The sequence below is a fragment of the Oncorhynchus mykiss genome, chromosome 19 (assembly GCF_057628025.1).
Source record: "Oncorhynchus mykiss isolate SJ-2025 chromosome 19, ASM5762802v1, whole genome shotgun sequence".
Lineage (NCBI taxonomy): Eukaryota > Metazoa > Chordata > Actinopteri > Salmoniformes > Salmonidae > Oncorhynchus > Oncorhynchus mykiss.
Window position 1 is genome coordinate 69,063,117 of NC_143040.1, and position 23,633 is coordinate 69,086,749.

The 23,633-nt window shown below is 42.6% G+C and overlaps 2 pseudogenes; both read right to left on the minus strand.

The window, feature by feature from the left end:
• LOC149975304 (uncharacterized) overlaps positions 1-7,255 on the minus strand; it is a 31,994-nt pseudogene extending 24,739 nt beyond the window's left edge.
• Positions 7,256-10,401: 3,146 nt separating this feature from the next.
• The window catches only part of LOC149975305 (thyroid peroxidase-like), a 21,207-nt pseudogene continuing 7,975 nt past the window's right edge, over positions 10,402-23,633 (minus strand).

Below are 23,633 nucleotides of genomic sequence, written 5' to 3' on the forward strand. Positions count from 1 at the left end.
CTTCAGGTTATGTCGATATATAGGACTCGTTTTAGTGTGGATATAGATACTTTTGTACCTGTTTCCTCTAGCATCTTCACAAGGTCCTTTGCTGTTGTTCTGGGATTGATTTGCACTTTTTGCACCAAAGTGCGTTCATCTCTAGGAGACAGAACGCATCTCCTTCCTGAGTGGTATGTTGGCTGCGTGGTCCAATGTTGTTTATACTTGCATACAATTGTTTGTACAGATGAACGTGGTACCTTCAGGCATTTGGAAATTGCTCCCAAGGATGAACCAGACTTGTGGAGTTCTACCTGGTCTTGGCTGAGGTCTTGGCTGATTTCTTTGATTTTCCCATGATGTCAAGCAAAGTGGCATTAGCCTATCAGAAGCTTCTAAAGCCATGACATAATTTTCTAGAATTTTCCAAGCTGTTTAAAAGGCACAGTCAACTTAGTGTATGTAAACTTCAGACTCACTGGACTTGTGATACAGTGAATTACAAGTGAAATAATCTGTCTGTAAACAATTGTTTATGACTTGTGTCATGCACAAAGTAGATGTTCTAGCCGACTTTCCAAAACTATAGTTTGTAAACAAGAAATGTGTGGAGTGGTTGAAAAACACGTTTTAATGACTACAACCTAAGTGTATGTTAACTTCAGACTTCAGCTGTACCACCACCTTACAGAAATATATTTAATAAACAAATACATTAATATCATCGCTTGTAGCCAATCATTTGACTCACACTGAAAACTTACTTGATTATTGTTTGTTTTTAATTAAACACTAAAAGTTTGTTCAACGTTCAAGCTAAATTAAAATTGTACCCACGTTATGGGATGTAACTTGTGGTGTGTCCAACTTAACTTTGCTGGAAGACACCAGCTGTGTCACCCATCTCTACATATCTATGATGTCACGGTACACTTGATCCTCTCCTCCAATAAAGACTTTGTATTTGTTTCGAAAATATACACCAGTAACTGCCAAAATAATGCACGTAAAATGAGGGAAACACAGTGTCAGAGGAAGAATTTCGATTCAAAGATAATATGTATGCCAGTGTTATCTTGCTTGTTGGGGATTGGAATGTCTACCAAGGCACTGAATGTCTCCAAAGCAAGCTCAGTATAACTCGACAAACTGCCCTAGTTACGTGGTAATCTGACACCAAGCTGGTTTTACAGGGTTGTGAGTCGACCTTGACTTAAACAGCTTATCAGTCCAAGTCGTAAACATTCGGGCGAACTTGATCCAATGGTAGAAGACTCATTACTACTGTACATTAACACACTCTCTCTCTCTCTCTCTCTCTCTCTCTCTCTCTCTCTCTCTCTCTCTCTCACACACACAAGCCCCACTGCATATCTTCTTTGGGCAGTACCAAGAACATCACTTGCATAGAAGCGAAACCAGATTTTACTGTCTAGTGACGCACGTTTTAACAGCAATTACAGCTAGGTCATATTGAATAACGATACACCAACTTTTTTACATATCTTGGTTTTACTTTATGTCAATACGTTGAAATTAAGTACATGACTACAGGAGTGGGATAATTATATAGTTACAATTGTACAACAAACACAGAACAAACAGAAAAAAAGAGTTGTTGTTAATGGAGGATCTCTTGCTTCTCATCTCATCTGGTGTTGACTGAAAGTAAACAGGAAATACAATGTGTATTCAATGTGTATTTCCTTAAGCAATTAATCATGCAGGGTCCCACAAAGTGACGGGCAGGAGACACTGTGCTGTGCTCGAACACTTTTCTCCCACAATGGTGTGGCTCTAAGAGTATACCACTGGGGGGCAGTTAAGAACCAAGGCAAGATTACACAGTGCTATATTATACTGATGTTCATGCAGGGTGAGACAGATAGAACTGTGTGGGTTAGATTTTCAGTTGGTATTATCCATGATTCCATCACGGAATATTTGAGATTGTATGGAAGACTGATTTCCTCTCACTACTGGTATTCTGTCTATCTTCAACTCGACTTCTGATTGAAATTAAGTGATTCTGGTGCAGAGGCATGGTCTAGTTGTTCAGAGATTACCCATCATGCATTAGTTTGCATGGAATTCTTCATATTTTCAATCTTAAACCATATGCTTGGGCTCTTGGTATGGTTAATAATATCATGTGTAGAGTGTGTAGCCCACCTTAAATGCATACGTGCCAGGGAGAATCATATGATGACGGGGCGGGGGGGGGGGGGGGGGGGGCACACCTAGCTCTACACTGAGGGGGTTGTGTGCTCCAGCCGTTCCCAGTGCAGATTATTTCAGCTGAACCCTTTAAGCTATAACCATGTTTGCATGAATACAAAACTACTAATTCTTCAGATGTGGAACAAAATCGCAATATTTTCTGTGCTGAAATTTAAGTGAGAGATTATTTCACACAAAAAAAGTGTCATAAAATGTTTCCATGCAATGATGGGAACGAGAACAATCCCTACTATTATTTATAATGTAAACATAAAACCCTACTGAAATATCATACTGTAGCCATGTACAATATATAATAGAACCAGCATACAAGGTGCTGGAACTACCCAAACATACTACCATACCTCAACTCTACTTGGAAAATTACAGGTGCTATTTTCACCGTAAAGCCCCCCCCCCCCAAAAAAAATCACACAGAGAGACGGCATCAATTCACATACAATCAAGTTGGTATACGCTATGCAGTGTAATGAGAATCCCTAATAAAACAGTTGTATTTGTTACGTTTGCTATGTAACCCTTGTGAATGACTGTTGTGCGTTCCTTTTTGGACTCACCTCGTATGTCCTAAAGGGAGCCACAGTACCGGTCAACAGTTGTTACGTTAGCTCACAAACACAAGGAGAGTTGTAGGTAGTACACCAGAGTAGTTTATAAAATAATTTACCTCGGTCATCTACATAAACAGTATTCTCTCTTGAAATGGGAGTTCTGAGGGGTCCAGCCATAGCCTACCTAGGGGCGACAGGGTAGCCTAGTGGTTAGAGCGTTGGACTAGTAACCGGAAGGCTGCGAGTTCAAACCCCCGAGCTGACATGGTACAAATCTGTTGTTCTGCCCCTGAACAGGCAGTTAACCCACTGTTCCCAGGCCGTCATTGAAAATAAGAATTTGTTCTTAACTGACTTGCCTGGTTAAATAAAGGTAAAAAAAAAAAAAAAAAAAAAAAAAAAAAAAAAAAATATGCCTATGATCAAAATCTACACATGTAGATGCTGCCATTGTTTTGAAATATGTAACCCATTGTCATCTTACGTCATTTAGCAGACGCTCTTACCCAGAATGACTTACAGTTATGTGAATTAATCTTAACGTTTTATGGCTGCAGGGGCAGTTTTGAGTAGCTTGGATGAAAGGTGCCCATATTAAACGGCCTGCTCCTCAGTCATAGTTGCTAATATTTGCATATTAATATTAGTATTGGATAGAAAAAAACACTCTGAAGTTTCTAAAACTGTTTGAATGATGTCTCTGAGTATAACAGAACTCATATTGGCAGGCAAAATCCTGAGTTGAAATCAAAACAGGAAGTCAGAAATCTGAGCTTGTATCTATTCACCAGAGTTCCCAATGAAATCCCCTTGAGATATGAATGATGTTGCACTGCCTAGGGGTTCCACTAGATGTCAACCATCAATATAAATTATAATGAGGCTTCTATGTTGTTGTGGGAGTGAATGAGAGCAGAATATATCAGATGTCCATCAAGCAGCCATTTTGTGATCGCGCTTTTTCCTCATGGTAGTCACTTGCGTTCCATTGCTCACGTAGACAAGAAGGAATACTCCGGTTGGAACTTTATTGAAGCTATATGTTAAAAACATCCTAATGATTGATTCTGTACTTAGTTTGAAATGTTTCTTTGACCGGTAATATCATTTTTTGAAGTTTTTGTCCAATATAACGCTGACCAGAATTAGCGTTTGGATATGTATACCAAACGCTCTAACAAAAGAAGGTATTTGGACATAAATAACGGACATTTTCAAACAAAACAAACATTTATTGTGGACCTGGGATTCCTGGAGTGCTTTCTGATGTAGATCATCAAAGGTAAGGGAATATTTATCATGTAATTTCTTGTTTATGTTGACGCCATCTTTGCGGCTGTGGTGTTTTTACTTTTGAGCGCCGTCTCAGATTATTGCATGGGTTTCTTTTTCCGTAAAGTTTTTTTGAAATCTGACACAGCATTAAGGAGAGGTATATCTATAATTCCATGTGTATAACTATATTATCATCTTCATTTCTGATGAGTATTTCTGTTGAATGATGTGGCTATGCAAAATCACTTGATGTTTTTGGAACTAGTGAATCTAACGCGCCAATGTATAAATATTAACTTTATCAAACAAAACATGCATGTATTGTCTAACATGAAGTCCTATGAGTGTCATCTGATGAAGATAATTCAAGGTTAGTGATTCATTTGATCTTTATTTCTGGTTTTTGTGAATGCTGTGTTTTGCTGGAAAATGGCTGTGCTTATTGTGGTTTGGTGGAGACGTAACATAGTCATTTGTAGTGCTTTCGCTGAAAAGCCTATTTGAAATCGGACACTTTGGTGGGATTAACAACGAGAATAGCTTTAAAATTACATAAAACATATGTATGTTTTAGGAATTATGAGATTTCTGTGGTTTGAATTTGGCGCCCTCTATTTTCACTGGTAGTTGTCATATCGATCCCGGTATCGGGATTGCAGCCATAACAGGTTTTAAGATAGCTAAATGTGGTACAACCACATAATCACAGTCACTTTATTGAGGAAAATGTGCATACTGTCAGCAAGGTCAGAGCTAGTAATGGAGAGGACAAAGTAGGTGGTGCAAGAGCGGGTGGGGATTTTTATTTTTATTTTAACTCTGAAGTGGTTGGGTTTTAGAAGTTTTCGGAAGATGGGCTGGGACTCAGAGAACCTGGTTCTACCATTGGGGTGCCAGAACAGAGAAGAGCTTGGACTGGGCTGAGTGGGAGCTGCCCTCCCGTAGGGATGGGAGGGTCAGGAGACCAGAGGTGGCAGAATGGATTGCTCGAGTTGGGGTGTAGGGTTTGTGCATAGCCTGAAGGTAGGGAGGGGCAGTTCCTCTTGTCGCTCCATAGGTAAGTACCATGGTCTTGAAGTGGATACAAGCTTCAACTGGAAGACAGTGGAGTGTGCAGAGGAGTGGGGTGACATAGAAGAACTTTGGCAGGTTTAACACCAGGCGGGCTGCAGCGTTCTGGATAAGTTGCAGGGGTTTGATGCACAAGCGGGGAGCCCAGCCAACAGAGAATTGCAGGGGTTTGATGCACAAGCGGGAAGCCCAGCCAACAGAGAGTTGCAGTAGTCCAGACAAGTGATGACCTGGATTAGGACCTGCTCCACTTTCTGTGCGAAGGGTCGTACTCTACGGATGTTGTAGAGCATGAACTTGCAGGAGCGAGTCTCTGCATTGATGTTTGCAGAGAACGACATGGTGTTGTCCAGGGCCATACCAAGGCTTTTTGCACTCTGAGAGGGGGACACTGGAGTTCTCAACCTTGATGGAGAGGTCTTGGAGCTGGCAGACCTTCCCCAGAAGGAAGAGTATCTCCGTCTTGTCGAGATTGAGCTTGAGGTGGTGGACCAACATCCAAGCTGAGATATCTGCCAGGCACGCAGAGATGCGTGTCGCCACCTGGGTGTCAGAGGGGGATGGAAGGAGAAAAGTAGTTGAGTGTCATCTGCATAGCAATGATAGGAGAGACCATGTGAGGATATGATGGAGCCGAGTGACGATGTATAGAGAGAAAAGGAGAGGGCCTAGAAATGAGCCCTGGGGGACACCAATAGTGAGAGTCAGAAACAGATTGTCTCCAAGTCACCTGGTACGAGCGGCCTGCCAGGTTGGACGCAACCCAAGAGTGTGCAGAGCCTGGGACGCCCAGCACTGAGAGGGAGGGTGGAGGATCTGATAGAGCCTGGGACGCCCAGCACTGAGAGGGAGGGTGGAGGATCTGATAGAGCCTGGGATGCCCAGCACTGAGAGGGAGGGTGGAGGATCTGATAGAGCCTGGGATGCCCAGCACTGAGAGGGAGGGTGGAGGATCTGATAGAGCCTGGGACGCCCAGCACTGAGAGGGAGGGTGGAGGATCTGATAGAGCCTGGGACGCCCAGCACTGAGAGGGAGGGTGGAGGATCTGATAGAGCCTCCATCTGATAGAGCCTGGGACGTCTTGAAGCATCACTGGTTAGAGTCAAGAAGATGGTCCTGAAAGATAGCGAGAGAGTTGGTCAGAGACGGCACGCTCAAGTGTTTTGTAAAGAAAAGAAAGAGATACCGGTCTGTAGTTTTTGACATCAGAGGAGTTGATTGTTGGCTTCTTGAGGAGGGGAGCGACTCTGGACATTTTGAAGTCAGAGGGGACACAGCCAGTGGTCAGGGATGATTTATACTCATCCAGAAAGTTATAACTTTGACTCATCTGTCCATAGAATATTCTTCCAGGCGCTTTTTGGCAAACTTGAGTCCACTTTTTGGATGAGATGGGTCCCATTATTTCTGGCGAAAACCAAACACTGTATTCCACAGTAAGAACCTCATACCAACGGTCAAGCATGGTGGTAGTGTGATGGTTTGGGGATGCTTTGCTGCCTCAGGACCTGGACGACTTGCCTTAATAGAAGGAACCATGAATTCTGCTCTGTATCAGAGAATTCTACTTGAGAATGTCAGGCCATCCGTCTGTGAGCTAAAGCACAGCTCGGTGATGCAGCAAGACAACGATCCAAAACACACAATCAAATCTACATGAAAATGGTTAAAAAGCAACACATTTAAAGTTTTGGAATGGCCTAGTCAAAGTCCAGGACTAATCCTAATTGAGATGTTGGAGCAGGACTTGAAATGAGCAGTTCATGCTTGAAAACACACAAATGTTGCTGAGTTGAAGCAGTCCTGCCTGCAAGAGTGGGCCAAAATTCCTCCACAGCAACATGAGAGACTGATCAACAACTACAGGAAGCATTTGTTTGCAGTCATTTCAGCTCAATCAGTTATTGAATGTAAGTAATGTAATGTAATTACTTTTTTCACACAGCAATTGGGTATTGCATAACTTTGCTAATAAAATAAGTATATATTTTTTGTTATTGGTGTTAGGTTCTTATTTTTCAGAGTAAATGACTCGGACACTAGAGAAGCTTTAACCAAGTTTAATTGTTCCCAAAGGTTCTGTACAGCTGTAATCAGACAGCAAAACATTTCTCACATCACAGTTCATATACATCCTACTTAAGACACTCCCTCTCTCTAATCCTTAGTTTATGCCCAAGAGAAAGATGGTAACCAGATACTAACCCTGATTACTCCCTTAAGGGGAACTGACCTCACCCCTCACCTCCTGACCTCAAGCCCTCCTTCACCTAATCCTCATATATCCTTCGATCTTCCCTGTATCAACACATCGCTCTCCTCTCCTCCATCAAACACGTTCCAAAGCCTTCTGGGTTTCTACAGATTATTTATATTCAAGGCTTCGTCTCTATCATTTATTTTATATCTCAATGTTCAAAGTTAAGCCAATTCCAACATTGGTAAACTCAGGTTCCCTTTATCTAATATTAGGTTTTGTTTGAAGATCTGATATTCAGTATCAAAAATATGGAAAGATCAAATTAGAAAGGGGGCAAGTACTTTTTCATGACACACACACACACTGCCGTTCAAAAGTTTTCACTTAGAAATGTCTAAGAAATGAAGGCTATTCCATGCGAGAAATTGCCAAGCAACTGAAGATTTCGTACAATGCTGTGTACAGTACTACCCCCTTCACAGAACAGTGCAAACTAGAAAGAGGAGTGGGAGGCCCCGGTGTACAACTGGGCAAGAGGACAAGTACATTAGTACACTAGTTTGAGAAACAGACACCTCGCAAGTCCTCAACTGGCAGCTTCATTAAACAGTACCCGAAAAACACCCGTCTCAACGTCAGCAGTGAAGAGGCGACTCCGGGATGCTGGCCTTCACATGGAAAAGCCTTCATTTCTCAGAACAAGAATAGACTGAAGAAGAAAGTACTTTGTTTCTAGCCATTTTGAGCCTGTAATCGAACCCACAAATGCTGATGCTCCAGATACTCAACTGTACTTGGATTAGCTAACACAACGTGCCATTGGAACACACGAGTGATGGTTGCTGGTAATGAGCCTCTGTACGCCTACGTAGATTTTCAATTTTTAAAAATTCTGCCGTGTCCAGCTACAATAGTCATTTACAACATAACAATGTCTACACTGTATTTCTGATCAAAGTTATTTTAATGGACCAAAAAAAAAAAAAAAAGACATTTCTAAGTGAACCCAAACTTTTGAACAGTAGTGTGTACACACATAGTATATAGTGATCAGAGCCCTGGAGGGGGGTTGCAGTGAGATTAGTAGGGTATTGCCTGCCTGGGAAAGGATGAGGTCAGATGAGGCAAGGAGCGGACATAGAAAGTTGGAAAGAAATTCATCGAAGGCGGTGGCCAGTCCTCAAACACTGTCCAGGAATTCCACATGGGTTTGGTGCTCACGGGACACTAAATTAAAAGGGTTGGGTGCTCAGGGGACACTAAATTAAAAGGGTTGGGTGCTCAGGGGACACTAAATTAAAAGGGTTGGGTGCTCAGGGGACACTAAATTAAAAGGGTTGCAGCCAGAGGAAGGTCTTCTAAAGCCTACAGGGAGAGGCGCTCACTGGTATAGAAAACACACATAGTTGACGAGGCTACAAAAGAGCAACATGAGATATTAAAATAACTAGGTGGGACACTCAAGTGACCGAGTGGAGCCTTCCTCTCTCTTCATCCTCCAACAACTCTACAGAACAGTCTTCGTTTCAGTGACGAGACCACCACTTACAACAGGGGAGACTGAAGTACTAATACTAATTGCTAATTGCCTTCCAAAAGTGATGAGCACACCTCCCTGCACAAATTATTGATTGACTAAGAGAGGAGAAACCACTCCCCTTAATTGCTGTTTGCCTAGGAGAGGAGAAACCACTCCCCTTAATTGCTGATTGCCTAGGAGAGGAAAAACCACTCCCAGTAATTGCTGATTGCCTAGGAGAGGAGAAACCACTCCCCTTAATTGCTGATTGCCTAGGAGAGGAGAAACCACTCCCCCTCCAATACAGCCACTGATTACCAAAACAACAGTCACAAATTGCCCCTTAATAGCAGTCAGCAGTTCACACACCAAGTAGGCTAACAGAAAGACGAGCCCTAGCTAGCAAAAAGACAGTACTAGACAACAAAAGTCTAAAATGATGCTAATAATTCCTGGAGATATCAGGAGCCCTCTAGCTGTAAAATGAAGCCCTGAAAAACCTTGGCTTACAGCCCAATACATTTTAAACTACGTCTTTAGTCTACTTAGCGTAGAGAAAATCATAACAATTCCTCTCATCCCTTTTCTACAAATGACCCAAGCAATGACTTGCTTATTATACCAGCATCGCTCTGGGTGGACAAGTCAAAAATAGACTTGCTTTCTAATTTGACGAACTGTGACTCCGTTGACGCTTGCAGCCTGTCTGTTTCCTCTCATTCAGTCCTGTGCGTTCTAATTTGACCGTGTACAAAAAAAAATACTGTTATTTTTAAAATTGGATTTAAGAACCTGTGGGGGTGTGGCCACTTAACTGCCAATGTCTAGCACCACTGACATTTAAATACAAACACATAAATGAATGAGAATGAATGGGCTAGGCTCCTGTCTCCACGCCTCCCAAGCTCGTTGATGGCATACTATCACACAGGGGGGCAAAACACTGAGTATTTCCCAAATCTGAAGGTGTCAAGAGGGGGGGGGCCTCTTTCACTTCACTTTTGTTACAGATGACATGAGACAAGAGAGTACCTTTTAGATGTTCAACCCTCTGTGTAAACACACCCTCACTGTCCCACCAGAACCTGAATACATCCAGTAATTCATTGATAATAATAATCAGTCCAAAGGAGTCAGATACGGCTCCACGCAGCAAATACAACCACAATAATTCAACAGTGTACCCTATACCAGATATCTACCGATGTGCTGTGTGGCTTTACTCTGTTTTAGTCTGTAAATGTGTTTTTTCGAAAGCTCACCTGTCTCCTTCTCAAATCATCGTCATCTGTTTTTCAATGAGACATCCTGGAACCAGACAGAGGTTCCTCTACCGGTCCTCCCAGCCAGCAATCAATGTTGACAGGATGTCTATACAAGTCCATTATCTTTCCAACAACATTTGCATCCTTTATAACTTCTCTGAAATCGTCTTGATTCTCTCTTCAGTCAAGTCCACAGAACGTCCTCCAGTCTGGAACATAATTGTAGTGTATTTTTGGTTTGCCCGCTTACTAGATGACAAAAAACGATCTTAAAAGTGGACTAGTGCAGAGTGATTCGTAGTTTTTGAATTTGGTTAAATTTCAATTAGATTTGTTTTAAATGAAAGTCCTAATTAATAACTTGTGATTATGGGTAACACTGACCTGGTAGTCCATGATCACATCCCCTCTGCAGGTTGAGTGCAGCCAAGTCCCAGCCCCGTGGGACAGTAAGCACCACCCGTCTCTCTCTGTCAGCTCCTCTGTCAAGTAGGTTGTCTGGGGTCACGACAGCCGCAGGCGTCCCCAACAGACCACAGAGGACTGGCTCTATTTCATCTTTCATCGAGGTAGAAAGATGACAACAATACACTTTCCACTATAAACACAATATTCTCCACGAAAAATGTCCAATCAAATGATTTCTAGTTTAGTCATGTACGTTTCCAGCAGAGCTTCATGTGTGAATATGACAAGTCCCCTTTCATTGCAGTAAAATACATATCAGAGAGGCTAAAGCATTCAGTCTACTAATAATCACTGAGAAATGACTATGACTATTATAGTTAGACCTCACTTTGAATGTTCAGTAATGTATTCTGGAGCAGCTCACATAATGATGTACTTGACTCGTGCATTATTCCTATTTTAAATACCAGATAACAGTGCCACTTGTCTGCCATTTTAACAATATCCTATGAACAATACTAACAGTACAAAACAGTACTTCGAAGAAGACCTTGTTTCAACTGTGGTAAAGTACATCTATTTATAGATTTCAGAGGCTACATTCATCAAATCTAATGTATTTACAGTATAAAGCCCTTTTTTACATCAGCAGATGTCACAATGTGCTTATACAGAAACCCAGCCTAAAACACAGAAGTGCAAGCAATGCAGATGTAGAAGCGCACAGGCTAGGAAAAACTCCCTAGAAAGGCAGGAACCTAGAGAGGAACCAGGCTCTGAGGGGTGGCCAGTCCTCTTCTGGCTGTGCTGGGTAGAAAGGAACCAGGCTCTGAGGGGTGGCCAGTCCTCTTCTGGCTGTGCTGGGTAGAAAGGAACCAGGCTCTGAGGGGTGGCCAGTCCTCTTCTGGCTGTACTGGGTAGAGAGGAACCAGGCTCTGAGGGGTGGCCAGTCCTCTTCTGGCTGTGCTGGGTAGAAAGGAACCAGGCTCTGAGGGGTGGCCAGTCCTCTTCTGGCTGTACTGGGTAGAGAGGAACCAGGCTCTGAGGGGTGGCCAGTCCTCTTCTGGCTGTGCTGGGTAGAAAGGAACCAGGCTCTGAGGGGTGGCCAGTCCTCTTCTGGCTGTACTGGGTAGAGAGGAACCAGGCTCTGAGGGGTGGCCAGTCCTCTTCTGGCTGTACTGGGTAGAGAGGAACCAGGCTCTGAGGGGTGGCCAGTCCTCTTCTGGCTGTGCTGGGTAGAGAGGAACCAGGCTCTGAGGGGTGGCCAGTCCTCTTCTGGCTGTACTGGGTAGAGAGGAACCAGGCTCTGAGGGGTGGCCAGTCCTCTTCTGGCTGTGCTGGGTAGAGAGGAACCAGGCTATGAGGGGTGGCCAGTCCTCTTCTGGCTGTACTGGGTAGAGTGGAACCAGGCTCTGAGGGGTGGCCAGTCCTCTTCTGGCTGTGCTGGGTGGAGATTATAAGAGTACATGGCCATTAAGGCCAGATTGTTCTTCAAGATGTTCAAACGTTCATAGATGACCAACAGGGTGAAATAATAATCACAGTGGTTGTAGAGGGTGCAACAGGTCAGTACCTCAGGAGTAAATGTCAGTTGGCTTTTCATAGCCGAGCATTCAGAGATCGAGACAACCGGTGTGGAAGAGAGGGAGAGGGAGAGGGTGCGAGGGAGAGGGGGAGAGAGAGAGAGAGAAAATACTTAAATTCACACAGGACACCAGATTAGATAGGAGAATAACACCAGATAGGACAGACTGACCCTGGACAGACTGACTCTGTTCCCCCACAGCACATAGACTATTGCAGCATAGATACTGGAGGCTGAAACAAGGGGGATCGTTGGACACTGGCTCTGTCCGACGATACCCCCAGACATGGCCAACCAGGCAGGATATAACCCCACATCACTAGAGGTATATCATCAGATCACCAGATAGGACAGACTGACCCTGTCCCCCCGCAGCATAGATACTGGAGGCTGAGACATGGGGGATCGTTGGACACTGTGGCTCTGTCCGACGATACCCCCAGACAGGGCCAACCAGGCAGGATATAACCCCACATCACTAGAGGTATATCATCAGATCACCAGATAGGACAGACTGACCCTGTCCCCCCGCAGCATAGATACTGGAGGCTGAGACAAGGGGGATCGTTGGACACTGTGGCTCTGTGTCCTTCCACCCGCAATGACATCTGCTAAACACGAATTTGATTTGATATGATAATGATCTACTAATCTGTTGATAATTTAACATTTATATTTTTTACTACAAAACATAGAAACGTGACATTTTCACATATGTTGATGTTGGGGTGGTGCTGAAGATGATGACTATAAAAGTTTGAAATATTGTGAAATTTCCCTTAAATGTAGACTGTTACCTATTTAGGTAATTAACTATAGGTGGGGAATATGCGCTGTAGAAAACATCATGATGCACATCTGGTAATGTGGCCACTGTTATTAAGCATGTACTGTATGTGATGACTATATCTATCTATATGTTTTATATCTGTATATACTGTATATTATATATTATATCCAATGCCACGGTATTCCCATGAAATTAATTAAGATGCATGTAAACATACAACTTAAAGTGGGGTTTTCATACTCTCCTTGGAAATGATTTGATTTCTATCCAAAAAAATAATTAGTTGACCAGATACTTTCTACAAAGTATTGCTGGAGCTGACCAAAGCATATTCTTCTTCTTCCTATTTATGTATATATTTATATGTATATATGTAAGTGTTTAGTATGCAACAGTCCACCCTATTAGTTGGAAGAGTATGCATCAGAAGATAATACAGACCCTCTTTGATGAGTCTCCAAGGACTGAAGAAAGGCTTATGCTGATCCAAAGAGGAGAAACGTTCACGTTCCTGGAAGCTCTCGTTGAGTCTCTTGAGAAAAGAGGGGATAGTGGCCAACATTGAAGGCTGAGGGCTCTGTAGTTGGATCATAGAGGACCCATGTAATGATCAAAAGCCTTTCAATGATTCTGGGAACAAAATCCCAGCTGGTTATAATCTGGGGGGTAGATGCAGAAAAAGCAAAAAAGGAGACCTTTAGTTACATTTTGTAATAAAAAAAAAACATTAATTTTGTTGTTGTTGCAATCTACAAGTTTAAATGTCCATGCCATAAAAAAAAATGTGTATTTCCAGTAGTCTGGTGGAACAGGTTAACCTCAGGGTTCATATGATCAGATGATAATGGCCCTGCCAGATATCCTTAGCAAGTTTATCTAGGATAGGGTGTATATAGATATTCAACAGAAAATATTCCACTGAGATTGTATTTTGCGATATCCTGAATTTGGAGATTGGATATGATTGTTAATTTGTTCCCCTGTGGTTCACCTCAGAAAATTGTATCTGGCCTCATCACTATTTATAAAGAGCTTGGCACACCACCAGAATCCCAACACGTATCACACACAGAGACAGTGGAGGGCACATTGCAGTACTGTACGTGTGTGCAGCCTTTGCTCTCTTCACATTTGACAAGACAGACACTTTAATCATCTATAGACAAATCAACTTTTCTACTCTGATTGGTGTACTCATTTAGCCTCTCTCCAATCATCTTCACTCTTAATACTGTCACGCCCTGGCCATAGAGAGGCTTTTTATTCTCTATTTTGGTTAGGCCAGGGTGTGACTAGGGTGGGCATTCTATGTTCTTTTTTTCTATGTTTTTGTATGTCGTTGGTTTTGGCCGGGGTATGGTTCTCATGCAGGGACAGCTGTCTGTCGTTGTCTCTGATTGGGAGCCATACTTAGGTAGCTCTTGCCCACCTGGGTTTTGTGGGTAGTTGTTTTCTGTTTTTTGTATTCTGTACCAGACAGAACTGGTTCGGTTTCGTTCATTCTCTTTTGTTGTTTTTCCATTCAGCGTTCAATTCACAATAAAAGATGAACACGTACCACGCTGCACCTTGGTCCTCACCTTCTCCTTCTCCCGACGGCAATCGTTACAAGTACATTTAAATGTAAGAACGTCTGGGCAACGCTTGGCCTTACAGGTTCCTTCTTTAACCACTGTAATGCTGCTTTGTTCCAGCTGGGATAGCTGAAAGTATTTAATGGTCTACCTGGAAGCGTTTAATCTTTATTTCCTGTCCCTGGGGTCAGAGGGATCCCTAAGCAGTAAAGCATCATACACCATGAGGGTTGTACTGTTATCCTCACATCTCAACAGGGAAAAATGGTTTTTCATTGATCATGTTAGTCACTCTCACGCAAATATCTTATTAAAAAACGGCCAACGTTTCTCTCCACCCTTTGGCAAAATGTACGCTGAAATGCACTCTAAAAAGTACTCTGAAATGCACTCTGAAAAGTACTCTGAAATGCACTCTGAAATGCACTCTGAACAGCACTCTGAACAGCACTCTGAAATACACTCTGAAATGCACTCTGAAAAGTACTCTGAACAGCACTCTGAACAGTACTCTGAACAGTACTCTGAACAGTACTCTGAACAGCACTCTGAAATGCACTCTGAAAAGCTATCCAATTACAGTAAGGAGAGCATTTGTTAATTTGTTACTTCCACCCCTGATTTTAACACTCATACTGTTTTGTTATGATATGGATTGTTTCTTAAATTCCATTGTGTACAGTAGGACTTTCCATTGTGTACAGTAGGACTTTCCATTGTGTACAGTAGGACTTTCCATTGTGTACAGTAGGACTTTCCATTGTGTACAGTAGGACTTTCCATTGTGTACAGTAGGACTTTCCATTGTGTACAGTGGGACTTTCCATTGTGTACAGTAGGACTTTCCATTGTGTACAGTAGGACTTTCCATTGTGTACAGTGGGCCTTTCCATCGTGTACAGTGGGCCTTTCCATTGTGTACAGTAGGCCTTTCCATTGTGTACAGTAGGACTTTCCATTGTGTACAGTAGGACTTTCCTGGGGTACAGTAGGAGTTTCCATTGTGTACAGTACGTCTTTCCATTGTGTACAGTAGGATTTTCCTGGGGTACAGTAGGTCTTGCCTGGGGTACAGTAGGTCTTGCCTGGGGTACAGTAGGACCTGCCTGGTGTACAGTAGGACCTGCCTGGGGTACAGTAGGACTTGCCTGGGGTACAGTAGGACTTGCCTGGGGTACAGTAGGACTTGCCTGGGGTACAGTAGGTCTTGCCTGGTGTACAGTAGGTCTTGCATGGTGTACAGTATGACTTTCCATTGTGTACAGTAGGTCTTGCCTGGTGTACAGTAGGTCTTGCCTGGTGTACAGTAGGTCTTGCATGGTGTACAGTATGACTTTCCATTGTGTACAGTAGGTCTTGCCTGGTGTACAGTAGGTCTTGCCTGGTGTACAGTAGGACTTTCCATTGTATACAGTAGGACTTGCCTGGTGTACAGTAGGACTTGCCTGGTGTACAGTACGTCTTTCCATTGTGTACAGTAGGACTTGCCTGGTGTACAGTAGGACTTGCCTGGTGTACAGTAGGATCTGCCTGTGTACAGTAGGTCTTGCCTGTGGTACAGTAGGTCTTGCCTGGTGTACAGTAGGACCTGCCTGGTGTACAGTAGGTCTTGCCTGGTGTACAGTAGGACCTGCCTGGTGTACAGTAGGTCTTGCCTGGTGTACAGTAGGACTTGCCTGGTGTACAGTAGGACCTGCCTGGTGTACAGCGCCAATGATCTTGTGGGCCTGTTGATATACAGTGGCAAGAAAAAGTATGTGAACCCTTAAGAATTACATGGACTTCTGCATAAATTGGTCATAAAATTTGATCTGATCTTCATCTAAGTCACAACTATAGACCCACAGTGTCTGCTTAAACTAATAACACAATAACAATTATATTGTTTTCATGTCTTTAATGAACACACCGTGTAAACATTCACAGTGCAGGGTGGAAAAAGTATGTGAACCCTTGGATTTAATAACTGGTTGACCCTACTTTGACAGCAATAACCTCAACCAAACGTTTTCTGTAGTTATGGATCAGACCTGCACAACAGTCAGGAGGAAGTTTAGACCATTCCTGTTCACAAAACTGTTTCAGTTCAGCAATATTCTTGGGATGTCTGGTGTGAACTGTTGTCTTGAGGTCATGTCACAGCATCTCAATCAGGTTGAGGTCAGGACTGACTGGGCCACTCCGGAAGGTGCATTTTCTTCTGTTGAAGCCATTCTGTTGTTGATTTACTTCTGTGTTTTGCGTCATTGTCCTGTTGCATCACCCAACTTCTGTTGAGCTTCAATTGGCGGAGAGATAGCCTAACATTCTCCTGCAAAATGTCTTGATAAACTTGGGAATTCATTTTTCCGTCGATGATAGCAAGCTGTCCAGGCGCTGAGGCAGCAAAGCAGTCCCAAACCATGATGCTCCCTCCACCATACTTTACAGTTGGGATGAGGTTTTGATGTTGGTGTGCGGTGCCTTTTTTTTCTCCACACATAATGGTGTGTGTTCCTTCCAAACAAACTCAGCTTTAGTGTCATTTGTCCACAAAATATTTTGCCAGTAGCTCTTGGGAACATCCAGGTGCACTTTTGCAAACTTCAGACATGCAGCAATGTTTTTTTTTTTTGGACAGCAGTGGCTTCTTCCGTGGTGCCCTCTCATGAACACCATTCTTGTTTAGTGTTTTATGTACCGTAGACACGTCGACAGAGATGTTAGCATGTTCCAGAGATTTCTGTAAGTCTTTAGCTGACACTCTAGGATTCTTCTTAACCTCATTGAGCATTCTGCACTGTGCTCTTGCAGTGATCTTTGCAGGACGGCCACTCCTAGGGACAGCAGCAACAGTGCTGAACTTTCTCCATTTTATAGACAATTTGTCTTACCGTGGACTGATGAACATCAAGGCTTTTAGAGATACTTTTGTAACATTTTCCAGCTTTAATCAAGTCAATAATTCTTAATCTTAGGTATTTTGAGATCTCTTTAGGTCGAGGCATGGTTCACATCAGGCAATGCTTCTTGCATAGCAAACTCAGATTTTGTGAGTTTTTTTGTAGGGCAAGGCAGCTCTAAAGAACGTCTCCAATCTCCTCTCATTGATTGGACTCCAGGCTGGAGACTAGGGGGTTCACATACTTTTTCCAACCTACACTGTGAATGTTTAAATGATGTATTCAATATAGACAAGAAAAACACAATCATTCATGTGTTAGTGTGCTTAAACTAATATGTTTGTCTATTGTTGTGACTTAGATGAAGATCAGATCAAATTTGATGACCAATTTATGCAGAAATCCAGGTAATTCCAAAGGGTTCACATACTGTTTCTTGCCACTAGGATTTCTGAGTTCCAGTGTAGGTTGAGGCTCTTTAAGGCCTCTGCAATTCTATTGTGTTTCCTCGTCCACAGCGCGTGTAAAGCCGCCCAGGGCAGAACCTCCTTTACCCTGCTGTCCCCAGTCAGGAAACTATCCACCCTTTCCCTCTGGGGATCCCCTCGATCTTCGAAGCAAGACACAGGGTGTTGGAGAGAAAAGGCAGTTAGGGTCTACTGCTGCGGTCAGGAAATCTGCTGTTGATAGCCAACCGACCACCAGAGCTCCTTAGGTCTCGAAGGGCACTCTGTAAATATGAGGTGTGGTCATATACAGTACAGTAGTTGCCTCCAGGAAATACATGATTGAGTTAATTTGTTGACGCTGTAGCACCCGGGGGGGCGGATCAGCTAACTTACTGCATTTCAGCTAACTTTCTGCATTTCAGCACAATCTGCTTGTTGCTTTGAGGAGTGAACAATATGTCATTGTCTATGTACTGTGTTTGATAATTCTAGTCTTGTCTTCCTACAGGATAATGAATGAATCGATAGCTTGAATCACACTGCAAGAATGGCCATGCCCCCCCCTCCCCCCATCCCCTTATTGAAACTGAGGTTATTGATTTCAATGAATGGCCATGCCCCCCCCCCATCCCCTTATCGATACTGAGGTCATCGATTTCAATGAATGGCCCACACATCCCCTTATCGAAACTGAGGTTATTGATTTCAATGAATGGCCATATGGCCATGCCCCCCCTCCCCCACCATCTCCTTGTCGAAACTGAGGTTATTGATTTGGCCAAAGACTAAAAGGCTGTTATGCCAACTTCACAACCTCTCTGAAAGAAAAAAGGATATGAATGGCTTCAGAATCGCAGTAAACATTGTAATACAGACAAATACATGATGGGTTCAATTTTCAATTTAGTGGGTCAAACACTGTGCAAGCTGCAGGCTATGTATACAATGTATTGCATATTTAATGATGCATTTCTCCATTAAAAAAATAATAAATCCAGTTTAAGTGTGATGATAATATGAAATAAGCTGAAAATATCTGAAATGCAAATACGAATGCAAATCAGATGATCTTCCTCTTGGGAAAAAAAGAAAACATATTAACATGTTCCTACGTTAGATTTAAAAAAAAAACTTTATCTTCTAAAAATAGAAACAGTCGGACTACAAATTGCAAGAACATATCACTTTGGGTCATGTAAAAAAAATAATACTTTAGACAACAGCTACGTCTGAAGTGAAAATTAGTCTGATGCTAAAACATAGTAAAACACTAGTTAACTACTGAAAACACGACCTAGAATTTAGTTCAACTACCGACAACGTACTGTAAAATGTAGTTCAATTACTATTTGAAATACATGTAGTTCACTACTTCCCAACACCGGAAATATCTCTGCTACTTGCCCCAATGAATACAAATGCAGAATGCATTCTGTAGTTATTAAAATGCACTGTATGTCCACTGTTTTTCATAGAAAGCAGATGACATTGAACAAACAAATAAAATCCTATTGTAGAGTAAAACAAAAAAATTATAATCATGAAAACGTGATGCACCTGCAGTCTCACACTTTAGAGATTACCGGGGAAACCGTTGTCTACAAAACATCCCATCATTTTAAAACAGCTGTGTATGCCATCTCCAAATAAATTTAATTATAGTGCATGGTGGGAGTTTTGAGAGGAATTGGGTGGCAATGAACAGAAAAGAGCTTTGTGTGTGTGTGTGTGTGTGTGTGTGTGTGTGGGACGAGAATTCAGTTTCTAGTTCCTTAAAATAACATCCGATCCTACAGTTATTTTTTTTATATATATATGAAGGAAAATCAACCCACTCTTCTAGCCTATCTTGAGAATGGTCCCCTGTGGTTCAGTGTGGGCATATACTTATAAACAAACCTTATTTGTACGTGGCTGTTCATTGCAATCAGACTGAATTAAACTATGCTGAACAAAAAATATTAAAGCAACATGTAACAATTTCAAAGATTTTGCTGAGGTACAGTTCATATGAAGCCCTAATCTATGGATTTCACATAACTGGGAATACAGATATGCATCTGTTGGTCACAGATACCTTAAAAAAAACAGTTAGGGTGTGGATCAGAACACCAGTCAGAATCTGGTGTGACCACCATTTGCCTCATGCAGCACGACACATCTCCTTCACATAGAATTGATCAGGCTGTTGAATGTTGTCCCACTTCTCTTCAATGGCTGTGTGAAGTTGCTGGATATTGGTGGGAATTGGAACACGCTGTCGCACACGTTGATCCAGAGCATCCCAAACATGCTCAATGGGGGACTTGACTGGTGAGTGTGCAGGCCATGGAAGAACTGGGACGTTTTCAGCTGCCAGGAATTGTGTACAGATCCTTGCGACATGGGACAGACCATTATCATGCTGAAACATGAGGTGATGGCGGCGGATGAATGGTACGACAAAGGTCCTCAGGATCTCATCACGGTCTCTCTGTGGATTCAAATTGCCATCAATAAACTGCAATTGTGTTCATTGTTCATAGCTTATGCCTGCTCATATCATAACCACACTGCCACCATGGGGAACTCTGTTCACAACGTTGACATCAGCCAACCCGCTTGCCCACACAACGCCATACCGGGATTAATTTATGAAGGGCACACTTCTCCAGTGTACGACAATGGGCCTCAGGATCTTGTCACAGTATGTCTGCATTCAAATTGTGTTCATTGTCCGTGGCTTATGCCTGCCTATACCATAATCCCACTGCCACCATGGCGAACTCTGTTCACAACCTTGACATCAGCAAACCACTCGTCCACACGACACCATACACGTGGTCTGTGGTTGTGAGGCCAGTTGGACTTACTGCCAAATTTTCTAAAATGACATTGGAGGTGGCTTATGGTGTAGGAAATTAACATTAAATTCTCTAGAAAAAGCTCTGGTGGACATACCACCCTGCATACCACTGCTGGCTTGCTTCTGAAGCTAAGCAGGGTTGGTCTTGGTCAGTTCCTGGATGGGAGACCAGATGCTGCTGGAAGTGGTGTTGGAGGGCCAGTAGGAGGCACTCTTTTCTCTGGTCTAAAAAAATATCCCAGGGCAGTGATTGGCAGACACTGCCCTGTGTTGGGTACCGTGGCTAAATTCCCAATCTGGCCCACAAACCCTCACGGTCACCTAATAATCCCCAGTTTGGCTCATTCATCCCCCTCCTCTCCCCTGTAACTATTCCCCAGGTCGTTGCTGCAAATGAGAACGTGTTCTCAGTCAACTTACCTGGTAAAATAACAGATAATTAAAAAATAAAAAATTCCTGCAATCAGCATGCCAATTGCAGTCTCCCTAATCAGCTTCTTGATATGCCACACCTGTCTGGGGGATGGATTATCTTGGCAAAGGAGAAATGCTCACGAACAGGGATGTAAACACATTTGTGCACACAATTTGAGAGAAATAAGCTTTTTGTGCATATGGAACATTTCTGGAATCTTTTATTTCAGCTCATGAAACATAAAAAATATACTAGATACCTATTATTGCAAAAACAAGAATAGGAGCGGTACATGTTGGAGTTGATGTGACAGACCACTGGGTGCACGGGTGAAGGAAGAGCCTGATCGGTCTGCAATCAGTGCCAAGTTCTCCAATATAAGGAGCATCGAGTTCACTAATGCAAATAGTCTGAAACAGATCTCTAATTAGGCTGGTGCAGGGCAACCATTTGCAATTCAATAATATTGCATATATATATATATATATATATATATATATATATATATATATATATATATATATACATTTAACTATTAGTTAAGTGTGGATTCTGCATATCTTTGTCTCAATCTAAGTTAATAAGATACTGTGTGTGTGGGCTATCTGAATATATCCACAGACTGGACATGACCTTTGTGCTGTTTTTGCAAGCAAACAGCATAGCCTAAAAGATTCATATATAGTGTGATAACGGTTGGAGTGAAATATGACCATAGGCCTACCTGATGCAACAAGGGGGCTTTTCTGTCTCCAGATGGCTCTGTGGTTTAGAATAAATCGAGTTGTGTCAAGACCTCTGCAGCTCTGGAAATCTCTTGGGTCTCAGGCTCTGCTCGCCTGGGAAATGTAAACAGCTGCATTGGAGACTGGAGTGTGTCTCGCCTGTGATTCAGAGCAATTGGCAGATAATGTGAAAAAGTGTACCCATCGTTCTTTACAAAAAAACATATATTTTTATTATTATCGAGGAGCACTCTCCCGTGGATATACACAAATTATGAATGGGTTCTTTACTCTGTCCTGGTGTGACATGATGCTGTGTCAACCATCTCAAGGCTTTCTTTAAATGAGGAAATAAGCTATCCCCAATTGTCAAATGACGGAAGAGTCAAACAGAGTCAAATGACGGAAGAGTCAAACGGAGTCAAATGACGGAAGAGTCAGACGGAGTCAAATGACGGAAGAGTCAAACAGAGGACTTGGACGCAAACAAACCAAGTCATAGAGAACATTCCACTTATTTACAAATTGTGAGAAAATGTGCACACAAAGGAAGACAATATTATTAAAATGAGAAAGCTATAGTATTGTGACGCAAAACCTCTGTAGTTATTTGGCAAATAAGAAAGGGACACTAGCAGTGATGTTCTGTTCTGGGCCCGTTTACATTATCTCCTGTAAAGAACCCAAGGAAGTTTCAATATACCTTTTTTGAATGGCACCTAAGGTGGGTGAGCAGGAGAAGATAATTAGTAACCATGTCACTCTCTCTCTCTCGTTTACCCCGAGTGTATGACTTGAATTGACATTGATCTTATCCTCAAAAGGCAATCATGACATTCCGTGGAGGGGAAAGTAGATATTGAACCCAGTCCAGTGTGATTTGATATGGAACCAGAAATACAGTAGATGTAATCTCCCTCAGCCAATACAGCTGTCGTAATGGGCTTCAGAAAGAGCACTCACATGCCGCTCTCACCAGGCTTTTACTAGAGGTTTTAATCTTCTACGTATAGATGTGGGGGGGAAAAAAAACGTTTTATATGCCCTAATAAGTATAATTTTCCCCCTGATAAGAGTATATCTCTGAAACACGTCGCAATAGAAAAATAAATATGAGGAGGGAGCCGTCGGCCATGTTAGAAGTTGATGTTTAGGTTTGAATCTACAGAGCGCAGTCTAACCTACAGAGAGCAGTCTAACCTACAGAGAGCAGTCTAACCTACAGAGAGCAGTCTAATCTACAGAGAGCAGTCTAACCTACAGAGAGCAGTCTAACCTACAGAGAGCAGTCTAACCTACAGAGAGCAGTCTAACCTACAGAGAGCAGTCTAACCTACAGAGAGCAGTCTAACCTACGGAGAGCAGTCTAACCTACAGAGAGCAGTCTAACCTACAGAGAGCAGTCTAACCTACAGAGAGCAGTCTAACCTACAGAGAGCAGTCTAACCTACGGAGAGCAGTCTAACCTACAGAGAGCAGTCTAACCTACAGAGAGCAGTCTAACCTACAGAGAGCAGTCTAACCTACAGAGAGCAGTCTAACCTACAGAGAGCAGTCTAACCTACAGAGAGCAGTCTAACCTACAGAGCGCAGTCTAACCTACAGAGAGCAGTCTAACCTACAGAGAGCAGTCTAACCTACAGAGAGCAGTCTAATCTACAGAGAGCAGTCTAACCTACAGAGAGCAGTCTAACCTACAGAGAGCAGTCTAATCTACAGAGAGCAGTCTAACCTACAGAGAGCAGTCTAATCTACAGAGAGCAGTCTAACCTACAGAGAGCAGTCTAACCTACAGAGAGCAGTCTAATCTACAGAGAGCAGTCTAACCTACAGAGAGCAGTCTAACCTACAGAGA